Raw genomic sequence first — 15621 nt, 5'->3', positions numbered from 1 at the left:
GCTCCCCTAACTATCAAATCCCCTATCACTACTGCACTTCTCTTCTAACCCCTTCCCTTCTGAACCACAGAGACTGACTCAGTGTCAGAGACCTGGACACTGCTGCTCCTCCCAGTGGTCTTTCCCCTCAATAATAAGTGTATCGCTTTGGATCCTGCTGGAGGGTTTTGACCTATTATACTTCTAGATGGACAGAAATCACACTGCGATTCAGGGAGCACTTCTTCAGATGGCAAAAGGAGTCAGTTGACAAGGACATGTGCAAGCACTTATTGTGTTGCTGAGTGAGGTGCCTCTGTAATTACCGCAATCTGCCTTGTCTCCCTTCTTGAATACATTCACTATTAGAGTATCCCTGAGCTCTAAGGACATTTATTCCTTTTCCCAGATCTCCAGGAGGAGGCCATGTATTTGGTTTGGGAGTGCTAGTCCACCTTCATATTTACATTTCATACAGATGTTCAAGAGTGTGCAGTTATGTTCATTGGCAATCACAGAGGAATCCATTACATTCAATACTTCTAAGACAGGAAATGAGCTAAAGAACAATAATTATGGCAACCTGTAATGCCATTAAAATCAATGACTATTTTACAGAAGGAACCATTTTCTGAGCTTCATATTTATTAATATAAATTGAAAGCTAAGTCTAATTGATTCAGGAAATATTTATTTCGTACCTATTTATATACTGTTAGTGAGGATCATGTACCAAACTTTCCATTAAAACACGCTTTGAATAAATAATAATGTGATGCCTTTAGATGTTAACATACAAATTATAAGATAAAGCTGTACCAAAACAGATGGTGGATATGCTGTGCATTCTTGGGTCTCTGTTGTTTAACTGATTTCTGATTGTTTTTCACAGGGTTTTATGTCCCAATGCTTGGAATTCAGATTGCGATAATGAACATAAAGAAAGATAGCATAATTTTAACACTAAGTTGAAGAGGAAATTTAAGCCCCAGTGCATTTATAATGGTACTAATCAAAGCTTTCCAAAATTTATTTTTTTCTATTCTTTCCCTTTTGTTTAATTGAAGTTGCTGAAAAATCCCAAGAACACTAAATGGCTCTTTGATACCTCCTCCCAGTTGGTTATACTCCATAGATTATGAATCATGATTGGTTACTTGATCATTTGATGCTCCACAGTTGACACTGGTTTATCTCTCTGTATGAACTTGTCTATCTTCCAGTTCAAATCATTTTGCAGTGATTTAACTCCATCTGATTTTCCCTTTCTAAAGGCATAAAAACAATTGCAATTCTCAGTGAGGCAATAAACAAAGTCACACCAGGCATTTCAGTTCAGGTAGTTATGTACCACTTTGGATGGTGAATTTATACTTTGAGATATTGAGAGTAATTGGCAGGAAATCTACGCCAACTTGTTAGCTAGGTAAATAATATAAAATGATTAATAAAGCAAGATTCGATTTGGAGAGGATAAACTATAAATAAGAAGCATTTCAGCAGGACATTGTTCTTATAGTGAAGACTTCAACTGTCTATTCAATGGCATGTTGTACAATATAACTCTCACAACTGTGACTATAATCACTTATCCAACCACATATTCACTCACCTGGCAGAGGTTATGGCTGGAAATAGGGAACTCACACCCAGGTGGATGGAAGGGCTGAAGCACAGCAGTTAATGGTGTTAAGGTTTGCTAAGAAAAAATTTTAAAATATATTGAAATCCATAAATAGTAATAATCTCTTATAATTAATTGCATAAATCAATTCCAATTTTGCCTATATGCAAGTTTATCCCATGTAATGAAGTACTGCAGTTCGTCCAAGTTTCCAGATTTCAATGTATCCACTTCCCAGCACTCCAACACAGATTCTTCACCTCACATACACCTTTCTGCCAGGTTCCCACATCACTTGATGGTCTTTAATTCTGAGAGGCATTCACTTGGAACAAACCCAGAAATGCGCACCTATAACTCCATGGGTGAAGTATTTTGATGATCTTCAACCCACTGAGTGAAAAATTCTTGAGTGTTGTTTTGCCCACCTCTTGACCTGGAATTATATTTTTTGATTCTAAGTACTGCAATCAATGGAAACTGCTTCTGAGCAAACACCTGGTCAAAATGTCTCAGTCATTTGCTTCACAAGACCTCCAGTAATAATGGGACCATCTGGTTCCCTCCACATGCAATAACCTTCTCATCCCAGGAACCAATCCAGTGAAGCAATGCCACATTGCCCCAGTGCTAGTTTATCATTCTTAAGGTACAGAGCTCAAAACAGAACACAGTATGCAAGTGAAGTCTTATGTAAACTCCTGTAGAAATTCAGCAAAACTTCCTTACTTCTGCATACAAACTCCTTATGGTAAAGGCCAACTTACAATTTGCCTTTCTTTCTCTACCTGCAATTTAATTTTTGTGTTTCAGATGTAAATACTCCCACATCTCTCTGATCATCAATAACGGAATTATATTCTTACCAATAGTAAACTATCTACATTTCCTACTGATATGAATAACCAACTAATCTCCAACACTATGCTACTTTCTTATATATCTAATTAACTGCAGTTAGACTGAGGTTAGGAATTTCTCAGTATTTATCCTTTGATGTTGAAACATTGCAAACCCTTAACATTTTAACAAGATTTGAAAAATAACACAATATCTATTACAATGGTTTATATAACAGCATTGTTGTAGTCCTCAGTGTAACTTCATGCTGTTTCAGCAGGAATTACTGAAAAGCTCTATTTGAACTTTCTGCAGCCACGGTACTTAGCTATGTTGCTGAAGCTGCATCACCACTGGAGAGAGCTAATTATTTGGAGAATAATTTCAGTTGCTATACCAATTCTTTCAACATGCAGGAAGCATACATCCTCTATCAGGATTCAATGAGAGAGACCTGCAGTGCTGGCAGGAAGTATACTGTGCAAGAAAGCCACTCCAGGTTTACAAACAGGCGATACTGGCAGTTCAGAGTAAAGCAAACTGCAGTGTTAACTTGAGTAGCAAACAATGAGATTTGCCAGGATGAATCCTCGGAATCCTGCATGTTATTAATGTCTCCATCCCCTGCCCTCAACTGCACGGACATTCAGTAACGCCTTTTTTTACAATGCATTCATTCTGTGTCTAACACAAATAAGGAGCCTCTGCCTCTGTCTTTTGCTTTCACTTGTCCTGTTGCTCTCCCTTTTCCTTCTGCTCTCAAAGTTCTTCCTCCCCCTCCTTCTCTGTCTTAGTTGCATTTGCTCTCTCCCCCTTACCCTTACCGTTTCTCCCTTTCCTCCAACTCCCTTCATTGATATGCCTCTGTTCATCTTCCCTCTTAAGCTTTGGGTATTTCTCTCCCCTTCCACCCGCCTTCCTCCCTCCTTTTCCACCCCTCCAGTATTCTCCCCTCTTTGTATTCTGACCTTGAGACAAATTTTAATGCAACGTAGCATTTTAAATTACATCTTTCAGTCCTTCACAATTCAATATAGATGGAGTCATAGAGCAACTCAGCTCTATGACAGAAACGGTCCCTTTGGCCCATCTTGTCCATGCCAAAATATCATCCCATCAACCTGTACCTGGACATAACCCTCCACACCCCTCCCATTCAATGTAGTTATCAAAACTTCTTTCAAGTGTTGAAGTCAAGTCCACATCCACCATTTTCACTGGCTGCTCATTCCACACTCTCACCATTCTCTGAGTGAAACCGTTCCCCCTCATGTTCCCATTAATTCATGACCCCTAGCGCTTTTCCAACCTCGGTGGAAAAGCCTGCTTGCATTTACCCTATCTATACCCCTCATAGTTTTGCATACATCTATCAAATCTCCCCTCATTAGCCTGCGCTCTAGGGGATAAAGCCCTAACCTATTCAACCTTTCCCTGTAATTCAGTTCTTCAAGCCTTGGCAACATTCTTGTACAAGTAAATTTTCTCCCCACTTTCTCAACACACATCTTTACTTTCCACAGTATCCAATGTAAACATATATAATACAGCAACCAGCATGAACTCCAATACAATTCCCCTGCATGCATCATAGACGAGCAATAGCTGAGAAAGTTTATCACATGTCATGCACAATGCAGGAAACATAAGGCTCTTATATTGTGAGGACTGTGCTTTGGCTGTATCATAGATATCGGCTCAAAACACAGATTTACTTTGCTACTCATTTATTTGGATAGACAAAGCTGACTTCAGCCTTTATAGAATACTTCTGTCTCATTTAAACATAGTGGCAACCAATCATGGCCCATCAGTTCCAGTGTAAAATCATCTTGTGACCAAGTAATAAATGTTACAAACATATCCATAAATCAGTATGTGTAAAGTTATCCAGATTGCAGTCCACAGTAAACATTGTTACTTGTTGATGCTAAGATTCAGTATTTGCAGGTGAACATTACTATTGAGGATTTCCATATAGTGGCAGAAACTGAGTTCCAGAGGACTCATGAAGATGCAAAAGAGACGCACCGGCTGCTCCAGAAGAACATACCATTGAACTGGTGTTGGTATCCTGGCAAAGTACCAACTCAGACACTGGTATTGTGAAGGAACAAATTAGATAGTATTCGGAAATGCAAACACACACATTGTATTTTCTATGTATTACAGTATTTACTCAAATGCACACATTGTATTTTCTATATCTACTATGTAACCACTGCTAGCTCAATAGAAGGTATTCACTATGTAGCCATGACTTTTGACCTGTTCACTATTAATTCATGAAGAGAACGAGAATGAAACCAAGTAGAAAGATAACGGTGGCGAGTAAGGTGATGAAATATGTGGCAGTATGTCAACGCAAGACTAATTAAGAAATAACTGTGGTTAGGGATGAGAGGACATATGGTCTAAAATGTAAACTAGGACATAATTAAGTTGGGGAGTAAAACAATAGTGGGAAGTCGAGAGCGGATATATTGATGATATGTAATCACAGGTCGACTGGATATGATAATGTAGCTAAGATAGAAAACTGCTATAAAAAATGCTGTATACAAGCCTCGACGGGCAGTCAGCTGCTAGCTTTCTGATTGTCTCAGCTTTGATTTGCAAATTAAAGTTTAAAACGTCTTGACAAGTTTTCTGCGTCTCCTTGTCGTTTGTGAGATACCACGACAAAATTGGCGTCACGAACAGGATCGGTTAGAGACCCGCGAGGAAGGGAACGGCAGATTGGGACGCTTCCCGGTCCCTCGGGGACCTTCACAGGGCTAACAGAATTAAGGGTGCACCCAAAGAAAAAAGGTAAGCGCTTTTTGAGATAATTCGGACTAAGAATTCTGTTGGTTTTGGGGGGTCTCGGGGACTCAGAAGTGTGAAGCAACTGCCGAAGGGTCTCTCCGATCCAAAGAATCTGGCAGAATTGGGGATAAAAGGAGGCTCAGAGGATTAATCAAGAGCATGGCAGTGGGGGTAAGTACAAATAAAGTAATAATAAGTTAAGCAAGAAAATTCCACGTGGTGTTGGTAAGTCCCTGTGGATACCGCTTCGCACGAAACGAAGGTCTGAACAGGCAGGGAAAGAAAATTAAAAATCCTCGTGAATACCGCCGTAAGAAGTGTAAGGGTCTGCACAGGCGAGGTGTAAAAGGAAAAGGTTCTGTGGATACCGCCCTAAGTAGGGGTCTGCACGGGCAGAAGGTAATAAGAGATAAAGATAGTTTAATAGATAATTCAGACGCTGGTGAGATAAACCATAAGGCTAGGCATAGAAATAGAGTTAGAGAAATAGTATTATTAAATAGGCAAGTAGTGAGATTCTAAAAATACCATAATAGAAAAAGGAAAAAGAGAACAACTTGACAGAGAAAGGAACAGCAGTAGAAATATTGAGCAGAAAATTCCCAGTGTGTCAAGGTAAGATCGTGGAAATTTCAGAAAAATGGGAAAAAATAACTAAAAAACTGGTCACGAAATGGCCAAGAGAAGGAACGTTTGATGTAAGCTTATGTGAGGAAATGGAAGCGCTAATTAAAAATCACAAACCCAAAGAAAGAATCACGAAAAGGAGCAGGAGGAACTACGGAAGGTAATAGAAGAAGACAGGGCAAAGATAGAACAGGAGAAAAGGGAAATAGAAGAAGAGATCAAAGGGTTACAGGAATTAAAAGCGAAAAGGGATGAAGAGAAATCTTTGTTATATGAGCACGGAACTGAACAGGCCAGAGCAGAAGGTGACTTGTCGGGAGAATAAGAGTTAAGTAGTGAAAGAGAGGGTGCAGGAGAGTGTAGGCAGAGGATAGGAGATAGGAGCCTTAAAGGGGAAAAAGAGAGAGTGAAAAGGCAGATAATAGAAACAGAGGAAGAGATTAGGAAATTACAGCAGAGAATGAATTTCCAACGGAAGTTTGAGGATTTCACATGGGCCTAAGCAAATGCTAGCTCAAGGCAGAAAGGAAGAACTCCACGAAGAGGCCAATGGAGAAAGGAAACCCCGGAAAGAATCATGTGGCAGCCAGTAAAAACGTGCTCAGAAACTGATGGGCAGTCAGGCGAGGAGGAGAGTCAGGAGATGTGGGAAAGGAAAGGGAGAATGATGCCGTTGTTATTAAAAGGATTGGGACAAGTACAGTATATTCCTTGGGGATCCCAGGACCTGGAAGGGCTGAAAAACACCCTGCCCAGCCTACATGAGGGTGCAGGGAAGTGCATTAGGGCCTTTGAGGAAGAAACCACGGGACGAATGTTGGCTATGGGAGATTTGAAGGCGCTGCTGATAAGGCTGATGGGAATCTCCAAACTACAAGAGCTGATGGAAGTGGCTGGCATACAGAATGCGGAAAGCACACTGATTGACGGGGCCAGATTTGACACAGTGAGGCAGAGGGTATGGGTGCCCTCAGGGAGCTCTATCCACCCAAAATGGACCTTTGGGAGACACTGAAAATCCAGCAGCCTATATAGAAAATCAGTTGAAAAGGTGGAGACTGGAAACTGAACAAGAGTTGGAAGGCAACCCGTTTATGACCTTGATGTTCCGAAATACCGTTTTGGATGCAATGCCTCCCCAAGTTAAGTCTAAACTTGAGGAAGTGGTTGGACTGATGTCAATGACCCCACAGGAATTCAGGGACCACGTAGTCCATGTGGTCGAAAAATATCGAAAAGACAAACGAAAGTTGACCGAGCAGCAAGAAAAAGTGCAAAGAAAGCTGATACAACTGCAGCTTGAAGAACTTAAAAAGAAGGAAAAAGAAAAAGGCAAGAAGATGCTGCCAGCAGTGACCGATTTAAGCACAGCCGTTGAAATGAATGAAATGCCATTATATGGAGGGACCGGTCGTGCCGTAAGACAGAGCCCAGAAAACCCCATGCCAATAATAAACGTCTTTGGGGGAGCTTTTCCGCAAATGCCCTATCAGGGACAGGATAAATTTAAACAGCAGCACAGACAGGACTGGAAGTCCCAAGGAGGGGGGCAGAGAGGTTATGGGCAGGAAGGGCCAGTAAGGAAATAAGGGGAAAGAGAGATACAGAGACTGTGCTGGGGATGTAACCAGCCAAGACACATGAGAAGGGACTGCCCACGTAAGCCATGCGGGAACCAATGAGATGGAAACCACAGTCTAGCCAAGGACCAGTCCCCACAGGCCCAAGTGGACCCGTGAACCCCTATGCAAGACTTTAGGGGTGCCCAGGGAACCCAGGTGGGAAGGGACACTACCCAGTGATAACAAGGGAGGCAGAAGAGGAACCCATTGTTCAGGTTGTGTTAAAAGGGCAGCTGACACCAATGATGATAGATACTGGAGCCACGTATATTTGTGTACAGCAGCAGTATGCCCTTCACCTTCCCATGTCAGGAAAAATTATTAAGACTGTAGGGTCCTCGGGAAAAACACAGTTGACACAATGTACAGCTCCAGTGAGATTAAGGATGGGCAGCAAAGGAATAGTTTTGTCTATATTAGTGTCCAAAGGAACTCCAATGAATTTGCTAGGCAGAGATGCTCTATTAAAACTAGAATTAAAATTAGAATGTACCAGAAGTTGGTTGAGTGTGGAAAGAGTAAATGTTCAATTACTAGTGCGGGAAGTCAAGAAAGCTAATGTCTTTTGGATAGGAGACATAGAAGATCAGATCTGGAAACCTGGGAAAATGGAAAAAGGGCATGCAGGCTATATTGCCCCAGGCTGTAGCGCCCAAATCCAAGTTACATTGCACAGTGATTTCTGACGAAACTCAGAACGAAGAGCTAGAGGAGAGATGGCACAAGGAGGCAGGTAACCAGCAGCACCTAAGAAGAGAAGCTATAATAATTGGGAGACAAGGGGCAGCCCTGCAAGTCAGGTGGAATACTTTCTTGGAAAAATGGTACAGGATACTGGAAACTGAGTCCCACATAACGCTGCTGGTAAATGAGGGGCATCAGTCTAAAGACCTAGGACCCTTGGTAAAGCACGCTGGAACTGTAGTGGTGTGGAGGAAAATTATGCCACAGGTATGGGTATCGGGAGACAACAACTATTTTAAAATAGAGGTAGATATAGATATAGTAGGAACAACAAAGGAGGTCGAAGTAACTCCCCAACCACACCTGACGTTATTGGGAAAGGAGGAAGGCCAGCAGAGAGATAACAGGCTGGATAGGTTACCATCTATTCCGTGGTCACAACATGATGCGGATGTAGGGAGAATAAGAACAGCCAATCCGGTAGAAATAAAGCTGAAAAAGGGAGCAGTTCCACCCAGGAGACCACAATATCCCTTGAAACCAGAGGCAGAAGAGGGAATAGTGCCAACGATACAGGGGCTACTGGAGGCAGGAGTACTCAAAAGGACAGACAGCCCATGTAATACCCAACTGTTACCTGTCCTTAAAGCGGATAAATCTAAATGGAGACTGGTACATGACTTGTGAGCGGTGAATGAGGTAGTGGAGGACGGGTCAGCGGTAGTTCCCAACCCACACACGCTCTTGACTAATGTTCCACCAGAGGCAGACTATTTTTCAGTGATTGATTTGTGTTCAGCTTTTTTCAGCGTTCCCCTGGCAGATCAGTGTCAGTACCTATTTGCATTTACATACAGAGACAACCAGTATACCTACACTAGAATGCCGCAAGGATTTAAACATTCACCACACGTACTTAATCAAGTGTTAAAGGTGGACCTAGAGGGTATATCGTTGGAAAGTACATTGATACAGTATGTGGATGATTTGTTGACTTGCTCCGAAAGTGAGGGACAGTGTGAACAGGATACCATAACCCTTTTAGAGAGACTGGCGCATGGAGGGCATAAGGTAACTAGAAAGAAGCTGCAATTTTGCAAGCAACAGGTAGAATACCTAGGTAGAGTGATATCCAAGGGAGCAAGGGCAATAGCGCCGGATCAAATTGAGGCTATAACTAAAGCTCCCAAGCCCCAGACAGTGAGACAGATGATGACGTTTCTGGGACTGACAGGATATAGTTCAGATTGGATTGAGGAATATGCTCAAATTGTAACGCCACTAGGGAAAATAATGAAGGAAGTAGGACATACAAGCTTGAGGAGTAGTCTACAGTGGAATGAGGAGGCAGAAGTGGCTTTCAATACTATAAAGCAGGAATTGCAGTCAGCCCCAGCATTAGCTTTGCCTGACTGCGAGAAGGCCTTTCATCTGTACGTACCCAACCGACAGGAAGGTTATGCCACGGCAGTTCTAATGCAGGAGACTGGCACAGGTAAAGCAAAGCAACCGATAGCATACTACAGTGTGAAGGTGGATGAGGTGGCTCAGGGGTACCCACCTTGTTACCAGGGATTGGTGGCACTATACTATGCATATGAAAAGGCATCATCCATAACCATGGGCTATCCTGTGATTCTGTACACACACCACAAGGTAGCAGAATTACTGGAAAGAGGGAAATTCGTGTTGACACCAACCAGGATAGCAGCATATCAGATGCTACTGACATTTCCAGATATAACTATACAGAGATGCGCCACCAGTAAACATAGCTGATTATGACCCTTTAGGGCATGAAGGAGAACCCCATGATTGTGTAGGGAAAACAATGACATTCGCTAAATTGAGAGCAGATTTACGATCAGAACCATTAGAGGACGAAGATAAAAAGGTCCTGTTCGTGGATGGCTCTTGTTACAGAGATCACGATGGGAATCACGGAGGGTTCTCAGTAGTGCAACAGGATCAGGCAGACTTCGAGGTCATCAGAATAGAGGCATGTCCCCAACCGTGCTCCTCCCAGCTAGCGGAAATCAGAGATTTGACGGCAGCGTGTGAAATGATGGAAGGAGAGAAAGTAGATATCTATACAGATTCAGCATATGCTCATGGAGTGTGTCATTTGTTTGGGGCAGTGTGGAAACAGAGAGGTTTTAAAAAGAGCAGTGGAGATCCCATACAGCACTGTCAGCAGATTTTAGATCTAATGAAAGCACTGATGAAACCTAAAGCACTGGCTATAGTAAAATGCCAGGCACATAAAAAAGGAAACGATGCAGTAACAAAGGGAAATCAAGCTGCAGATGAAGCAGCCAGGAAAGTGTCTGGGTGTACATCTGCTGTTATCGCACCCCAGGTAAGTCTAGAGCCGGAACCTATGGTAGAGGACCTAATTGAAATACAGGGAAAGGCAACTTTGGCAGAGCAAACACTGCGGAGACGAAGGGGGGCCAAGCAGAACCCGGAAGGCCTATGGACCACGGAAGATGGCCTACTGGTAGCTCCCACCCCTTTACTGACTATCCTGATCTCAGAAGCTCATGAGATGGATCATTGTGCAAGGGGGGAAGTAATAAGGAAAATAAAAAAGGATAGATTTTGGTTGCCTTATTTACAGGCTTCAGTAGACCATGTATTGTCACAGTGCGAGGTATGCGCGCAGAATAATGTTCGGAAAGGAATTACAACCCCAATAGGTCATATACCTGTACCTGAAGGGCCATTTAAACACCTAGTGATTGACTACGTAGACATGATAAAAACAGTAAGAGGGAAAAGATACATGTTGGTGGTAATCGACAGATTCAGCAGATGGGTAGAGGTAGTACCCTCGAAAGATCAAGGGGCAGGAACAGTGGTGAAATTCCTGACAAACGAAGTGATCCCAAAGTTTGGGATACCGACAGAAATTAGCTCAGACAATGGTTCAGCTTTCATCCAAAAAGTGGTCAAGTTAGTACTGCGAGCACTGAGAATAAAGCAAAGATTTGGATGTGTGTATCACCCTCAGTCGCAGGGTATGGTGGAAAGAATTAACGGGACCTTAAAAACTAAACAAAATCTGTGCAGATACTAAACTCAACTGGGTCGATGCACTACCGTTAGCATTAATGAGTTACCGCATGCAGACTAATCGGATGACGTGTCTAACACTGCATGAAATGCTAACCAGAAGGCCCGTGCCAGTGCCCCAGTGGAGAGGAGCATATAAAGGGCCTAGTTTGGAACAATTGGAATTGGAATTAAATCAATACATGCGGCAATTAACTATGATACATAAGTCTATTTATGCACAGGAAAAACAGAAAGAGCCAGAGATCGATCAAGGGGAAGGACCAATCAAGCCAGGTGATCAGGTCTACGTGCGAGCGTTTTGAAGAAAGTAGAACGAACCCAGAAGGGAAGGGCCCTTTACAGTAACCAAAGCATCACCCACCGCAGCTCCAAGTGGAAGGACGCTCCACCTGGTATCATCTCAATCACTGCACTAGAGCAATCCCGCAGGTACAGTCAGGTGGGCCTCCCAAGGTAAGTGGTGAAGAGGAACAAGCAGTAGGGGACAGACAAGAGGAACAAGAAGCTGATACTGAACTGCAGGAACTTGACCAAGTAATAAGGGAAATTTTTGGTCCTGAGGACAGGCCCGAAGACCCTAAGGATGGGGTTATGGATGGTAGTACTCTTCCAGATAATGGGGACGACTTGGGGGCGACCAGTCCCGCACCCCCCCCCACCCCCCGGGATGATACACTCAGATCTTGTGCAGATTTGGAGACCATTAATTTGGCAGATGTGGCATGGAACTGTTAGGATCCCACAAAACCTGAGAGAAAGGAGTAAGAGGGGCACAACGGTTACCTTCCATACCATGGTATCAGAACATGTGGTGCCAGTGGGCAAATTATACAGCAGGGATGATGAAGAGACAGAATTGTTATCTATGCTCAAGGGCAAGCCCGGTGCAACACGTAGCCCCCATGCCTTGTAACTCCTCCACCTGCACGCAATGGCAAAAGGAGCGGAGGGAGCAGTGTGCGCGGCAGTGTCCAAGTGTAGTCAAGACCTGCAGTATGGGAATTTGTAGCGGGACAGATCCTTGTTATCAGAAATGTATTGATAACACATCAATGTGCCCTTATTGGTGTATGTTATACCAGGCTTCCTCACAGTTTGATCAAAACAAGCTTGCCTCTAACTGTAATTACAGCAGACCGTGGGCTATAAATAAAAGAAGCCAGACACCCACATTGGGAAAGCTTAAAATGCAGGAAAATTTGAGTTATGAATATTTCACGCGGACGGGTCACCTCTCGGTTGGGCATTTCAGTGGCAACTGTGTTAAGATTTGGGATGTAACCCCAGGCCGAAGATACCAGACAGGTACCCCTCTGCCCGAGGGTGCACTGAACTCCCGACCATCCCGTTAGCAGATACCTGGTGGCTGTGAGGACAGGTGGGGGGTCTGAGATCCACGCTTCCCCTTAACTGGGCGGGTACATGTACGCGTGTTATGCTGATTCAAGAAGTTGTAGTGTCCCCTGAAATACAGTTTGACACCTCGAGGCAACAGACACTAAAACGGAGGAAGAGAAAATATGAGCCCGACCCGACGATTCGGATCGACAGTATAGGACAGCCGAGGGATATACCTAACGAGCTTAAGGCAAGAAATGAGATTGCTGCGGGCTGGGAAGCACTTATACCTGTGATAGGGGTTAGCAAAAATGTTGAATGGATAAATTATATATATTATAATCAACAAAGATTCATTAACTACACCGATGATGCACTAGAGGCTTTGGGACAGCAGCTAGATGCAACCAGTAGAGTGGTGTAGCAAAATAGACAGGTACTAGACTGGCTATTGGCAGAGAAAGGAGAGGTTTGTGTAATGTTTGGGGAACAGTGCTGTACTTTTATACCGAATAACACTAGTCCGGAGGGATCGTTTACCAGAGCAATGAATAAACTGAAAAATCTAAGAAAGTAAGTTAAACAAAATGCAGGGTTTGGACACCAGTTCTTTGACTGGTTAAATAGTAAACTAAAAGGATGGGGAGCATGGCTGACCAAGATTGCAGTAACCATCGGTATTGTATTACTAAGCTGTGCGGTCATTCTGTGCTGTTTTCTTCCATGCCTCAAATCGCTTGTAGTGCGTGCTGGAATGAAACGGTTTCCGATGCTCCTGGAAATTATTGGGTCGAGCCCTACGGAGAAAGAAGCATCGATGATGTATTCGTACAGTCTGTGAGACACGCAAGACGAACAGCAGAGAGATGAACTATGTGGGGATTAGACTGTGAAGGCTCCTGAGTCTTTTTCCCTGTCTCAGATACAAAGGGACGGGTTTTTGGCTCAGCGGCCTAGGGAGGTAGGGAGAGAACACTTTGAGTCCTTAACGCAGGAAACTATAGTTTAACCCAAATTTGGGAGTAAAGGCGGGGCTGTATTTGAGCTTTAGTGCATAGACTCTCAGTCCTCTCTCTCTCTGTATGAGACCCTGTGGATCTCAAAGGGCAGATTATATTGGAAAATGCAAACGCACACATTGTATTTTCTATGTATTACAGTATTTACTCAACAGTATTTACTCAAATGCACACATTGTATTTTCCATATTCACTGCTAGCTCAATAGAAGGTATTCACTATGTAGCCATGACTTTTGACCCGTTCACTATTAATTCATGAAGAGAACTAGAATGAAACCAAGTAGAAAGATAACGGTGGCGAGTAAGGTGATGAAACACGTGGCAGTATGTCAACGCAAGACTAATTAAGAAATAACTGTGGTTAGGGATGAGAGGACATATGGTCTAAAATGTAAACTAGGACATAATTAAGTTGGGGAGTAAAACAATAGTGGGAAGTCGAGAGCAGATATATTGATGATATGTAATCACAGGTCGACTGGATATGATAATGTAGCTAAGATAGGAAAATTGCTATAAAAATGCTGTATACAAGCCTCCACGGGCAGTCAGCTGCTAGCTTTCTGATTGTCTCAGCTTTGATTTGCAAATTAAAGTTTAAAACGTCTTGACGAGTTTTCTGCGTCTCCTTGTCGTTTGTGAGAAACCACGACAATAGGAGGAGTACTTTTCATGAGCAGAGATAACTGGCTGGAAGGGTTGTGTTCAGGATGGAATGGGGAACTGCTGTCTCAGCTCCATAGGAATTGGATCTGGTCAGTTGCGCTGACCTGGAAGTGTTAAATGAGACAGCTTATTCTATGAAGCAATGGCAGCTTTAAAATAATGAGCAGCACCACAGTGGTTCAGGCAGCAAAATGGTATTATCAGTAATCCAGGTCTCCACTGAGCTTCTGGATGTAGTGTGGCTGTCATTGTTATGCTGTTACGTTGGTGTATTTAGAGCTTAGAACTCTGAGCTGAGTGAGATATCGATATATCATTTAAGCTGAGATAGTCAGTGCTGTCTTCCATCCCCCAGAACATGGCCCTGAAAGATGAATGGCAGCAGTGACTGCATAATAAACTAGCTACCAGTGTAACTGGGATTAACTATTACAGCGTCAGCTGGCTTACACTTCCCTGTTAATAAATAATTGAGAGTTGTGAATGGGAATGTTTGTGACCACGTGAGCACAGTCTACGTGGGGAGGTCTGCAAGGGCAGCAACTTGCCAAGTTTATATGCATTCTCCTGTGGGAGAAGTAAATGGAATTTTTTCCTCAGTAAACAGCTTCAGTAACCTCCCTGAAGCATCATCAGTGATTGGTCAACTGTGACAAGTGGCATGTATCAACACTTGCAAGACGTAATGATCCAGAGCCTATGAAGCTCATAGCGATAATAACCATGACATAGATAGTGAGAGCTGGTGGAGTATGTATGCTGGAATTGGAATTGGTTTATTATTGTCCTATGTATTGAGATAAAATGAAAAGCCTGTCTCGCATACTGTTCATACAGATTGTCATTACGTATTGCACTGAGATAAAACAACAACCATGCAGAATAAAGGCTAACAGCTTCAGAGAAAATGCAGTGCAGGTAAATAATAAGGTGCAAGATCACAAGAAGGTAAATTGTGAAATCAAGAATCCATCTTATCATACTAGGGAAACATTTAATAGTCATACAACAGCAGGGTGGAAGCTGTTTTTCAACAGGATGGAATGTGCTTTCAGGCTTCTGTATCTCCTGCCCAATGGAAGAGGGGAGAAGATAGAATGTCTTTAATTATGCCGGCTGCTTTACTGAGACTGCAAGAAGTATAGACAGAGTCCATAGACAGGAGGATGATTTCTGTGTTGTGCTGACCTCTGTCCACAACTGTGTCCATTTCTTGCAGTCACCAAGCGCTTATGATTCCAGATGGAATACTTTCTTTCGTGCATTGATAAAAATTCTGAGCTTGTACTTGAGGTTTTGAGAGGTCACACATGTCCATAATGACTACTTTGTCA

The 15621-nt window shown here is 42.9% G+C and overlaps 1 protein-coding gene across 1 annotated transcript in view; it reads right to left on the bottom strand.

Moving 5' to 3' along the window:
- tesmin (testis expressed metallothionein like protein) overlaps positions 1–1674 on the bottom strand; it is a 92184-nt gene extending 90510 nt beyond the window's left edge. The window contains exon 1 of the mRNA XM_063061472.1: positions 1592–1674. The gene's annotated coding sequence lies outside the window, so the exon portion shown is untranslated. The remainder of the gene's footprint in view (positions 1–1591) is intronic.
- Positions 1675–15621: the final 13947 nt, after the last annotated feature.

This window comes from Mobula hypostoma, chromosome 11, assembly GCF_963921235.1.
Source record: "Mobula hypostoma chromosome 11, sMobHyp1.1, whole genome shotgun sequence".
NCBI lineage: Eukaryota > Metazoa > Chordata > Chondrichthyes > Myliobatiformes > Myliobatidae > Mobula > Mobula hypostoma.
This window is presented reverse-complemented; position numbering and strand designations above follow the sequence as displayed.